The sequence below is a fragment of the Enhydra lutris genome, unplaced genomic scaffold (genome assembly GCF_002288905.1).
Source record: "Enhydra lutris kenyoni isolate GAN:26980312 unplaced genomic scaffold, ASM228890v2 scaffoldscaffold30, whole genome shotgun sequence".
NCBI lineage: Eukaryota > Metazoa > Chordata > Mammalia > Carnivora > Mustelidae > Enhydra > Enhydra lutris.
This window is the reverse complement of record NW_019154114.1, coordinates 9,236,352-9,248,480: the sequence shown is the minus strand read 5'-3', so window position 1 is coordinate 9,248,480 and position 12,129 is coordinate 9,236,352. Positions and strand designations below refer to the sequence as shown.

Sequence of the window (12,129 nt, the reverse complement as noted above, 5' to 3'; positions counted from 1 at the left end):
TGTATTCACCACAAAAGAAGATTACCTCAAGATCTTGTGCTCCACAGAATTAACTGTTTAATTTTCATCATAGCTCGGGTTTTAATAGTAAAGGACTAAGTGATTTATGTTGCATTTAACGCTCTAAAAACCCTTTAGGTTTGAGCGAAAAAGAAATACAATAAAAACCAAGTTCCAATTGATCCAGCTGCCCAGCCAGGTTAAGGAACCAGTAATTTATATCAGACGGGACTGGGGTTTGGAAAGCCCACGGTCCACCAATTTTGAAAAACCCTTTGCCAGGATTTTCACTGGACCCCATGTGGACCGCGCACAGGGCGACACAGACAGATGGAGGCTCAGAAAAGCGACTTTGTTATAAATTTCGGGACAGTGAAGAAGGTCTGCTTAGAGAGGGCTCGCTGCCTAGAAAACTGGACAAAGCAGGAGCTTTCCGGCAGAGGCCGTCTGTCCCCCTCTCCCCTCCTTGAGGACATTTAGCAACATCTGGAGACATTTTTGATTGTCACAACTGGCATCTCGAGGCGAAGAGCGACAGATGCTGTCAATCATCCTACAATGCACAGGACGGCACCCCACAGCTTCGAGTCATCCGGCCCCAAGTGTCAATAGCACCGAGGCTGAGAAACGCTGGTCTCAAATAAAGACACGTGAACCACCACACCCTCCCCCCCAGGCATCCAATCTCCAGTCAGGCCCCGCCCCCCGAGCGTCTTAGTATATAGAACCTGTGCTGGGCAGGGAGGGGAAGTGACTTACGCACATACACACAGACACGAGGCTTTGCGGTCTGGAGGAGTCCTTGATGCCATTCTACCCCTGATGCCCTTCCACACGCCCCCCTCCCAATATCAAGAACCCAAAGATATTGAGATCAGGAACCCTTCTTAGGGAGTATTCCATTTTTTTTTTTTTTATCCTTCTAAGTAAAAGAAATCCTGCTCAAAAGAACCTGTGGCCCGTATTACCTCATTTAGACCTCACAGCCCAGTAACCGGGTCAGGACTGTTATGATCACCATGTGACAGAGGACGACACTGGGGCACAGAGAGCCTTAAGAAAACTTTTCCAAGGTAGCACAGCCAGCAAGTGGCAGAGCCGCAGGCGAGGCCCTGGCACTCCAGCTCCAGGCTGGCTTTCCATGGGGCTCACGCTCCTGGGCCGCCCTCCACTCGCAGGCCAGCGGGGTGACAGCACCCTGCGCGGGGCCGCAGCTCCACAGGCGCTCGTGTGGGCGTGGACACCCACCAATGTGGAGGCAGTGCCCTCCCCTGGAGGCCCCATCTGCAGGCAAAGGGCCCTGTGCCGCCTCCCCCGAGTGGCAGGGCTGGGCAGGGGCCACCCTGGGCTCAGGCCAGGCAGGGAGCAGCAGTCTGGGTCAGCGCCTGGTCATCTCCGACCATGCTCACCTGTGGACACCACCTGCCACCCCGGCGATCGACTCACGGAGCCAGCAAAGTCAGCTCCCAGGCACATGGCCTGCATCTGTGGGCACCAAAGCCGCCCAGCCAGCCTTCCTCTGGGCCCCTCTCTGAGCTCCTCACGGGCCCCTGCAGCCAGTCAGCCTCTGGAAATGACGAATCACCAGAGTCCCCGAGGAGTCCTCATTCTTCCTCCATTAAACCTCTCCTTGGTCCCGGAGTCTGTCTCTGCTTTTGTTCCATGGCAAGAGATGGCTGGGGACGCGGGCGGGCTGACTGTGGTGCGGGGACCGAGGGGACTCTCCTCCTCCAGCCGAGACTGATGCCCGCGCTCTGACACTCGGGCACAGGACTCCTCCTCTGTCCTCATTTCCAGCCGACGACTCTCCAGTCTCACCACCGGCTTCCTGTGGAAAGCCACCCAGCGCGGCCCCTTCGTGTCCCCGGAAGGCCTGTGACAAGCAGGAGACTGGGTTCCAGCCAACTGTCTTCCCAGGCACATTTTCCTGATAGTTTGCAAATAGTCGTATTCCAATGGAGAAATTTTTGTTTCAGAAAACAACAGCCACCCCCGGGGCGACAGCCCTTCCCCATCTGCCCTGTGTTCAACACAGCCTCCGACCGGCCTGCCTGGGGCTCCTCCCTAAGAGGCTCCAGCTCTTCCCTTGCCTGGCTTGCTCGTCCCCCTAGTTGTGTCTGGGTGGCTTCTGGGAAGGGGACGGGAAATACCTGGTGTAGGGCCAGTCCCCACAGCAGGAGGACGTGGATTTTCTGGACTCCGGTCCCCTAAGGGCAATGTCTAAAGCCACAGAGCATGAAGGCTCCACAGAGCAGCACCACAGCCCGAGATGATCTGGGGGAGGGTCTGCATCGTATAACGGGCTGGAAGGTGTGAAGGGGAGGGTCTCTTTCCCCACACTCGGCCCCACGAAGAGGAGCCAGCCAACCGCCCTAGGTTCCCAGCTGCTACAATGTCACCTGTGGGCATCCTGCCGCTGGGGTCAGCACTTCCCGGCAGGAGGGAGAGGACTAGGGGGGGGTCCGAGGTAGGGCTCTAGGTGGGGCCAGAGCACCCCCTGCTGTCTAACTGCTAAGGAACCCAAACCTCAGGTAGGCCTCACAGATTTCTTTGGGTCCCTGCCCAGGAAAGCAGAGGGTGGGGTTCAGTGCATACCCGTCCCCCCGCCGGGGAGTATCTCCTTTCGCTATAGACAACCCCGGAGGAACCGCCAGTATCCCTGTTAACGGGAAACTCGTGCCCACCATCATTTCCTTCCTCTCCCTTGCTGCATCCCTGAATGGGTTTGGTCAGGATCACATACTGGTGGCTTTTGGCAGCCCAGCCACTGGGTCTGGTACGTTAAGAACCAGAGATGGTGAGCCACTGTTCCAGCCCCCGTGGAGTTTCCAGAGTGAGGCAGATAACCAAGTGAAGCAAAGATTTGACGGAGTGAGTGCAGAGGGATGGGGGACCCAGTACCAAGCAAATGGATCGGGGGGGGGGCGGGGTACTCTAGTGGCAGATACGGTGAGCTCTGGAGGAAAATGGAGGGAGACAGAAGAACATGGAAAGGCATTTCTGGGGCCAGGAACAGACACAGCCAATGTCCCTCCTCATTCGTCCCTTGTCCCAACTGCTTCCTCTTCCTTCCTCCTGCTCTCCCTCCTAACTCACCATGGCTCACAGTGGCTGTCCACCTCAAGAATCTACCCACCTCTCTTGGCTGGCCGCTCTGGCCAGGTCCATGTCTGCCAGGATCCCTGGGATTCTCCCAGCCCTCTTACCTCAGCCCTGCTGATGAACACTTGGGTTTCCTGAATCCTGCACAAACCTGCCCACAATCGGGACACTTGAGAATTCAATACCTGGGAGATGTTTCTTACCCAGGGAACTCAGCAAAGTCTAAACCATCCGAAGAAACAGAAATCCTCCCGGGGAAGCAGGAAAGGTATAAAGGAGTCATGCTGAGGGAAGTTTCTCTACAAGTTCAGAGGAAGGATCAAGTTCATTCTGGCCCCTTTTAAGGCCAGAGCAATTGGGGAGGAAGGGATGTGGTCCCTATGGGCAACGGTGGCAGGATTTGCACAGGTGGGATGGAGAGGCAGAATTAGGAGAAAAGACTTGGAGCAGGAAGGCTCAGGATGAGTCCGTCGGATGTGGAACATCTCAAGGAGTTATTTCCCAGATGGCAGCTGGAAGGTTGGATGCAGGAAAGAGACATAGTAAGTGCTTCTAGAGACTCCCAGGACAAAGGATGGCCAGTCTCTCTGCAGGAGTTATGATCAACCCGCACTCCAGCCAGGGAGGGTGGGGACAGCTTAAGGTCACCTGCACTTAGCAGAGCCTCAGCACTTAAACACATCCTGCAAATGACCATCTCCAGAGGCAGCCAACCTTTAACCCAAGGGCCACTTAATACTCAGAGTCCAGATCAGAACAGAAAATGTAAGTCACACTCTTGTATCTTCAGTCTGTTTCAGCATAGACTGGGGATGGTAACCAAAAAATCCCTCCTAAGGTTAGAGTGAGGACTGTCTGTGCTAATATCCCTTCCCTACCTGGCATCTAGCGGCTGCTTGAAATCATGATGACGCCATTCCACTTCTTAGGACTCACTCTTCTCAGGGCTTGGGAAGCCTCTGCAGCCCCTTGACTTGCTCCTTCAGTCTCCTCCTGACTCCTAATTAAATGGTAGCATTTATAAGTCCTGCACACAACCTGAAATCACTTTACATATGTGAGCCATTTAATCCTACCACAGTGCTTTCCAGACGTGTTGTGTTCCTTCCAGATTTAAAGGCGAGAAAACTCAAGAAGGACAGAGCTCCCACATGCACACAATAGGGGTCAGAACAGGGGTTACTGAATCAAACACCCCTCTCCTAAGCCCCGGTGCACATGGCCCCACCCAGGACCCTCGAGACACGCCTTCTCCCTCCATAATCCCTCCCCTGGCAGCTGTGGGGGCCAATCTGTTTTGAGCCTCCCTCTTTTCAACAGACCCACATTTTCAAAGGCCAGGGGACCATATGCACATGGACGTCTATCTTCCCCTGAAACCCAACCAGCTCCAAGTGCCTGACCCTTCCCTCTGGCCTCAGCCACCACCACCCCCCCCAAGAGCACTGGGTCCACTCTCTCCAGAAGGCTAGTTCAGCATGGCCATGCTGGTCTCCTGCCCCCAATGTAGGGTCCTCAGGGGCCGCTCACAGACCCGAGCACAGTAAGGGAGACTCGCCTATCTCAAACCAGCGAGCCCTCCCGGCTCCCCTATTTTGGTTCATATCACTACCTTTCATCCAGTCATCTCAGACCTGGAGCTGTCCCCTTGAGCCATCCCTCTCCAGCAGCCTTCTCATTCTTCCAACGGTCCTCTCTGCTTGGAACCAACCCCCCCAACTGCCTCTCAGGCTGTTCCCTTTCCCCACATTCCAAGTGACCAACTGCCCATCTACAGCCCCGGCAGGTGCAGCTCAAATCCAAGCCCCCCAAGACTTGACCACACTCTGGCGTCTGTTAGCATTATTTCCCAGGGTGCATCTCAGCCAGTGAATCATAAATTCCTTGGGGACAGGAACTGACTCTTCTTCCATTTTTCATCCCCACAAAACGGGGTCAGCCTGGCACACAAAGCCATCGATATATTTTGTATAAATGAATTCGGGGATTCAGTTAATCCAGAAAGTATCTGATCCATAGGGAGCCTTTGATTTAAAAAAAAAATTGGGGGCACCTGGGTGGCTCTGTGGGTTAAAGCCTCTGCCTTCGGCGGCTCAGGTCGTGATCCCAGGGTCCTGGGATCGAGCCCCGCATCGGGCTCTCTGCTCAGCGGGGAGCCTGCTTCCTCCTCTCTCTGCCTGTCTCTCTGCCTGCTTGTGATCTCTGTCAAATAGATAAATAAAATCTTTTTTAAAAAATTAACATTTTTTTAAAAAATATCAGATGTATTTCCTGACAGAGAAACATGAAATTGCCTGGCACACCCACAGGCCAGGTCTGTGCTCCAACTAGGGCAGCCATTATGCCTCCAGGTTTTATTGATTATTTATTGAGGTTGGAGACTCTCAAACATTTCTTATGCCAATGAATAAAACAGATGTTACAGCCCACCTGCTCCAGAGGGCTTTGCACCCGAATACCAGAAGAGCTTGTTAAAAATAGAGCCCCCATAGTCCCCTTTCTAAGAGTCACTAACAAGAATCTCTAGAGGGAGACCAGAGGGCGCTCACTTTTATCCGTTTGTTTTTTTAATTTTTAAAACTTTTCTCTTAAAAGTAATTTTCCGACTGAATAATCAAGCTCCCACACACGCTTCACCCAGCTTCTCCAGATGTTAACACTTAGGTAACGGCGAACGCCAGGAGCAAAAGCAGGAAATGAACGTGGAGATGTAAACTAATTCACAGACAGCACTCACATTTCGCCAGTTGCTCATTAATGTCCTTTCCACGTTCCAGGAGCCAAGCCAGGGCAGCACCCGGCACTCAGCTGTTGGAACCGACGGATCTCGGGCTACAAATGTTCTTGTTCACTATGTCCCATGTTTGCGGACCATGGTCTTCGGGCGTGTGTATGAACTGTCCAAGTCTTTTTCCATTTTTCCTTTGGAAATTTCATCCTCTGCCCCTCAGTTCTCTAGAGTTTTCTATGTATTAGGGAGCGTAAGTCTCCATCTTTGTTGAGAAGCCCTTAGTTTTGGGTGTTGCAAATATTTTCTCCCTATTTTTTAGTTGTCTTTTGACTTTATGGTGTTTGAAATCCTTTCCTTACATGGAGCTTAAGTAGAATATACCCGTGCTTTTTCTTTTCACAGTAGTACTTATATGGTTTCATTTTTTTACATCTACATTCATGAACCATCTGAGTGCACTCTTCCATACGATGTGACCTACAAATTTAATTCTCTTTTGAAATAACTGCCCCATTTCCCAGCACCATTTATTCAAAAGGCTATCATTGCCTCTGAGATTCGAGATGCCACCTTTATCCCACACTCAATTTCCTTTTTTTTTTTATCAATTTCCTTTTGTACTTAGGTTTATTTCTGCACTTTCTGCTCTATTCCACTGGTCTACTCATGTGCCACGGCCGCGCTGTTCTAATTACAGAGGATTTACTTTTTGCTTTAATGTCTGGTGAACAAGCACTAATGGACCCTCCCCCTTTTCAACATTGCAATGTTTCCCTGGATAGTCTAGCAAGTTTATTTTTCATACGAATCTTACTATCAACAAACCACATCCCTCAAAACAACTCCAAGAAGTAAGAAGTCACCAGAAACTTCCTAGAAGACACTCCCAATGGCCAGAGAGTTCCTCTGGCCCACCATCAGCACAGGTGAAATCTGGCTCCCGACACCAACAAGAAGCCAATCTGTGGGGTCTTATTCTTCCTGCCCTCCACATGGACCAGAAGCCCCAAAACCAGTTCCTAGGAGTCACATGGGGTGTCAAGTGAATGGCAGGCCTCCTCCTGGCGCACCCAGCTGGGGTCCCACCAATAGATAAAAGAAATCCTTCTCCTTGGGGCGCCTGGGTGGCTCAGTGGGTTAAAGCCTCTGCCTTCGGCTCAGGTCATGATCCCAGGGTCCTGGGATCGAGCCCCGCATCGGGCTCTCTGCTCAGCTGGGAGCCTGCTTCCTCCTCTCTCTCTGCCTGCCTCTCTGCCTAGTTATGATCTCTGTCTGTCAAATAAATAAATAAAAATCTTAAAAAAAAAAAAAAAAGAAATCCTTCTCCTTGAAAGAGTGGATGTCACAGGCCACCTGTCATCTCTGTGATTCCCATGAACATCCCAAAAGAAAGACGCCCCATCCACCAAGGAGCTCCAGCACAGCCCCACCCAGGAGGAGCCCCTGAGCCCTACCCACCCCCACAAGGATTCCACATACAGTTAGTTCCCTGAGACCTACTGAGAAGATGCAATATGCACCTTCCCCAAGTTAAGAATTTCCTTTTGTCCAAAAAGGTGCACGCAGACAACAATCTGAGGTTTGGGGTTTTGAAAAAACTGACCACTACAAAAACCACTGCCTGAATGCGTTCCTCCTACCGAATGACGTTCTTAGCTTAGCTCCTCTCAGCTCTGTAAGTAACTCAGAAATTGACGAATTTAACGTTTTAAATAAGTACTTTTCTTGTGGGTAAATAACAAGCATTCCTCAGTTATTTTGATGGGCAGCCAGGTTTGGAAACCAGGGGACTAGAACCAAGGGGACTGGGGTGGCACAGCTCTGGGGGGCTGCTCCTGTTCCCTAGCAGATGCCCTTGAGAATGCTGGACCCTCTACACCAGGCAGTGAGCAGCGGAGCTCAGCAAAGCCAGAAGAGGTCCTCCGGCTCACAGTGCTCGAACAATCAGTGATAAGCAACAGTCACCACGGCTGCCTGTCCATGCTAGGTTGGAGGCTGCAGCCTGGCGAGGCCGGTGCAGGTGTGGTCACCACTTCATGGGAACAGAGGGGTCAAGGCCACCAATCACAGCCGACCTGGAGACGAACAGAGGCCCCTCACTCCAGCAGCCGTGCACGGCTCTCTCCAAGACCTGGTCTTGTAAGGGCATTATGAAAAGTAGACGCTAGAGGACTTAGTCCCCCCTCCCCGGAGGCATGGCCACAGCTCAGGGAATTTATGGGATTGTGGCAACCTAGAATAAGATGGAAGGGATTGGCCCTGTTCCTTCATAGAGGAGAAATAAATCCAGAAAGTGAAGAGACTTTCTGCAGATCATGCAGCTGGTCAAAGCCAAAACAGAGACCAGAGGCCAGGTCTCATAGGCAAGGCTCCTGGCATTCAATGCAAACCATTTGGATGTTAGAGGCGATGCAAGGCTGCCCCCTGGCGGAAGGGCCGGAAAACTGCAGGCATCCCTTCCTGGGACCCTGAAAGGCTTCACTTTCCAGGCTGGTGGATTTCAAGACCCTGACCCTCCCTGCCAGGGCAGAAGGGCGGGAGGTTCTACTTGATTTGCTAGTGCCCTCCTGCCGAATCCCCAGGACCCTGTCAACGAAGTCCTATCAGGGGCCCAACACACGCAAAGCAGTTTTTCCTCCCTGCATCCCTGAAATCACGAACTGCAGAAACACCTAGAGAGAATGGCTTTTCATTCATGGACGAGGCCCCGGGATGGAAGCCGAGGAGACCGAATGTGAGAAAATAAACCTGTCCGTCTCCTCGGAGGTGATAAGGTGCTGGGCATCTCAAACACAATGTGCAGTGCCCAGAGAGCTGGAGGGGAACAGAAGGGAGGACCAAATACCCACCAGCGAATCAAGGGAGGGGCTCGTGGGAGGCATCACAGCTGAGCTAAGTGTGAAAAGGGGATGATTTTAGTAACGAAGAAGCCAGTAAGAAAGCCCCAGGGAAAGAAAGAAAGCAGAGACTCCCATCACATTCCCTGGGGCCTGCTTTTCCCCTCAGCTCCTCACTCCCTGCCCACCCAAGTCCTGGCGGGGGGGGGGGATCTCCCAACACTGACTCCTCACAATAAGCCCCCAACCCCCCACGCCCCAGCTGCACCTGCCTCTCCTCTCAGGCCCTCCCCTCTCAGGCCGATCAATAAGCTAAAACTAGTTCTTATATACCTGCTGCAGAGGATCCAGAAGATTCCATACCCACCTCTGCCCCAAAGAGCGAGCAATCATCTTAGGGGAATAGCAAAGGTTTCGAAGAAGTGATGGAGAGAGAGAAGCATCTCTGCCGGTCTCAGGCCGCTGTGCAGGAGGAGCCCAGGAAACAGATTAGGAGGAGCAGGCAGACGGGAGGAAGGCAGGAGGGCCCTGGATGGACAATACGTCTCACCTGGCTGGGAGGCCAAGGGTCTGTCTTACCACTGCAGGGCCCTAATGGCTATTTCCCCTAAAGGACAGTGAGAAACGGCTCAAGCCTGGGCGTGGGGACACCTTGCAAAGCATGTTTAGAGAGACTCCTAGAACAAAGTGTGTCCTTCCCTCTGCAACTTCTCAAGGTGGGAGAGGTAGAGGGAGCTCTGGCTTCACGGCTCTGATACCCCCCGCCCCCCGAAAAGCCCTTCCCCTGTCAGATTCAGCCTCCTATTCTTGGGGCAGAGTTTGTGCCTCCCCAGGATGAAAAGGAGGGGAAGCCACAAAGTCAAGTTTGGGTAGCAGCTGAGAGAAAACCAAACCCAAGCCGTTGACTCTCCATGCAGTGCTCGTTGCTCAGTGCACACTCTCCCACTCGCTCTTGAGTCTGGGCAGGAGATGGCAGCAGAGGGTGGCTTGGGGTGGGGCCCAGAGCCCTGCCACCCATCCTTCTGAATGTGGTGTACTTAGAGGTGGGTCAGCTCCTGTCCCTGGATCACCTGACTGGAACACCCAGTCAAGACAGGAGGCAGAACTGATACAGAGGGAACAACTGAGAACAATCTGGAAGCACAGGATAGAAAATCAGGGAAATAAGAGGGAATCAGTGTGAACTGTGTTACAAGAGTGACTTGAAACCTGTTTGCAATGGAGCACCAAAACCCTTAAAGGCACAAGGAGGGGGAAGGGGCTAGTCCTACCAGATATGAAAATATATTGCTACTCGGGTCAAAGCAAGAATCCCAAGAGAGCTGGGGAGAGAATAAGCTGACAAGTCCAACGTAGTCATCTTACCTGTAATAATCGCTGGGTACATGGGACAGGCAATGAATGATTCCTTGGGAGCCATCTGTCTGGGCATCTGCAGAAATTTCCCTTCAGGAATAAGGAAGGGGGGGGGGAAGGAATAAGGAAGGAAAGCCTTCCTAGGGATGGTTGTATGTTCTGCCCACCCACCCATCTTATTACAATGAAACTTAAAACCCTGCTGCGGGCAATGGTGCCAGTCTTCTGACCTTCCAGATGAGATACCCTTATAGGTAACAAGGGAGCAAATCATTGGCAAGAAAATACAAAAATACAGTCTAATAAACTTACAAGTCCAAGGTAACCATAATTTCTTCCCTGTGCTTCCCTGAATTCACATCCCAAGAGTCCTCTGAAATCTTTCCTCCCTTCCCCTACCTCACTCCCACCCCTAATCCAGGACCAAGCCTAGAGACCTCACGCCCCTCTCTCCCCGTCATCCGCTCCGCCCCCCACGCCTGCTACCGTGGCCCTACCCACCCCTCTCTTACTCGGGGGCGCCCCCTGCCGCCCACCCGCAGCCTCTGTCCCAGCGCGCCAGCACCGCCAGCCCTAGGTCCTCTCTCCCGCCCCCGCCCTCTGGACTGACACCTGGACTCCGAGGCCCCCTCTCACCTGTCCGCACCCGAGGCAGGCGCGCGCCCTCCGAGTGCCCGAGCGCGCCGGCGGGGTCACCCTCGGAGCCCAGGCACTTGCCCGGAGCGCCGCGGCTCGGGGCCGGGTCCGCGCGGGGCTGCGGGGCTCGGCGCGCGTTCTCTCCGCGGAAACCGCTTCTCTCCCAGGAGCGACCCTCCTTCCCCGCGTGTCAGTACAAGCCAAGGCCGTGGGGCCCGCCGCGGGGTAGGGACCCCCGGGTCGCTGCAGGGAGAGATAGACCCGTGAAGGTGGCTCAGGCGGCGGAAGGGGCCGTAGATATGTCCCTTTAGTGATAAAAAGGAATTCCTCTCCTGTGGCCCTCTTAGCGCAGTGGGCAGCGCGTCAGTCTCATAATCTGAAGGTCCTGAGTTCGAGCCTCAGAGAGGGCACGAGGGTTTTGCCGCGCTCCAATGCACTGCGCGCAGAAAACTTGCTGCGACGGTGCATTGAAGCCGCCGCTGACGGAGGAATGGAGACCCCAGCGGCCGGGGACCTCACTCAGCGGGAACGCAAGCCCCAGGCGGGAGCAAGGACCACGGCCCCCTCCCAAGAATAAAAAGCCGTAAGTGAGAAAACTCGCCGTGCTGTCGTGACAGCGGGGAAATGGACAGAGCGTGGCCGAGTGGTGCGCTTGCTTTTGCAGCACTTGTGACACCGAGTCTCCTGGACCCCTCCCTTAACCCCAACTCTACTCGGAGCAGAACCGGGTCTCTACGTTCATTTCCGGCTGTCTCCAGAGACTGTATCCTCGCTCCATCCCAGACCCCGCCTTCAAGAGCCCGCCCGGGTGTGGTGGGGGAGGACCTGGGCGCTCAGGGCGGGGGCGCCCCCCACGTGGCCCAGGACAGCAAGGTGGGGCGCGACCCTGGCGGCCCCGGCGAGGCCACGGCTCTACCCACAGCTCCAGCTGACCCCTGCAAGTTTTGATTATTCGGTTTACAATAGCTTCCAATTACTTTGTGATTTAGTCTTTTATTAATTATTTAGGATATTTCTTATTTTCCAAAATAGGGAAATTTCTAGTTTTTATTATTCATTTCTATCTTAATTGGTCGCCCTGTGGTCATAGCGATGTGGTTTGACGTGGGGTTCCCGAGCAAAGAGTCAAGAAAGAATCCTTGAGAGGTTTTTGGTGCAAAAAGGTGGCTTTATTATAGACCCGGGGCAGGACCCTGGGCAGGAGCGGAGCTGGGATTGTTGAGGGGCAAGTGATGATCTGCTTTGGAGCTGGGGGAGGTCAAGACGAAGTTTCCAAAAGGATTTTCGTATGTTAAAGATTTAAAGGATCCTGGAGGCCTAGGTAGGATCGTCTAGCCAAGGTGGTTTTTCCCTCTAGCAAAGCATTAACAGTAAAATCGTCGGGAATTTCTGGAGGAATGTCATACTTGGCCTGCCTCAAGTATTTGTCAATGGGCTGCAAGTTAGAAGGAAATTTAATTTTATCTC

The 12,129-nt window shown here is 53.2% G+C and overlaps 1 non-coding gene across 1 annotated transcript; it reads left to right on the top strand.

The window, feature by feature from the left end:
- The first annotated feature begins 10,999 nt into the window (after positions 1 to 10,999).
- On the top strand, positions 11,000 to 11,072 carry TRNAM-CAU. Its single transcript has one exon. It is a non-coding gene; the product is annotated as a tRNA-Met (tRNA).
- Positions 11,073 to 12,129: the final 1,057 nt, after the last annotated feature.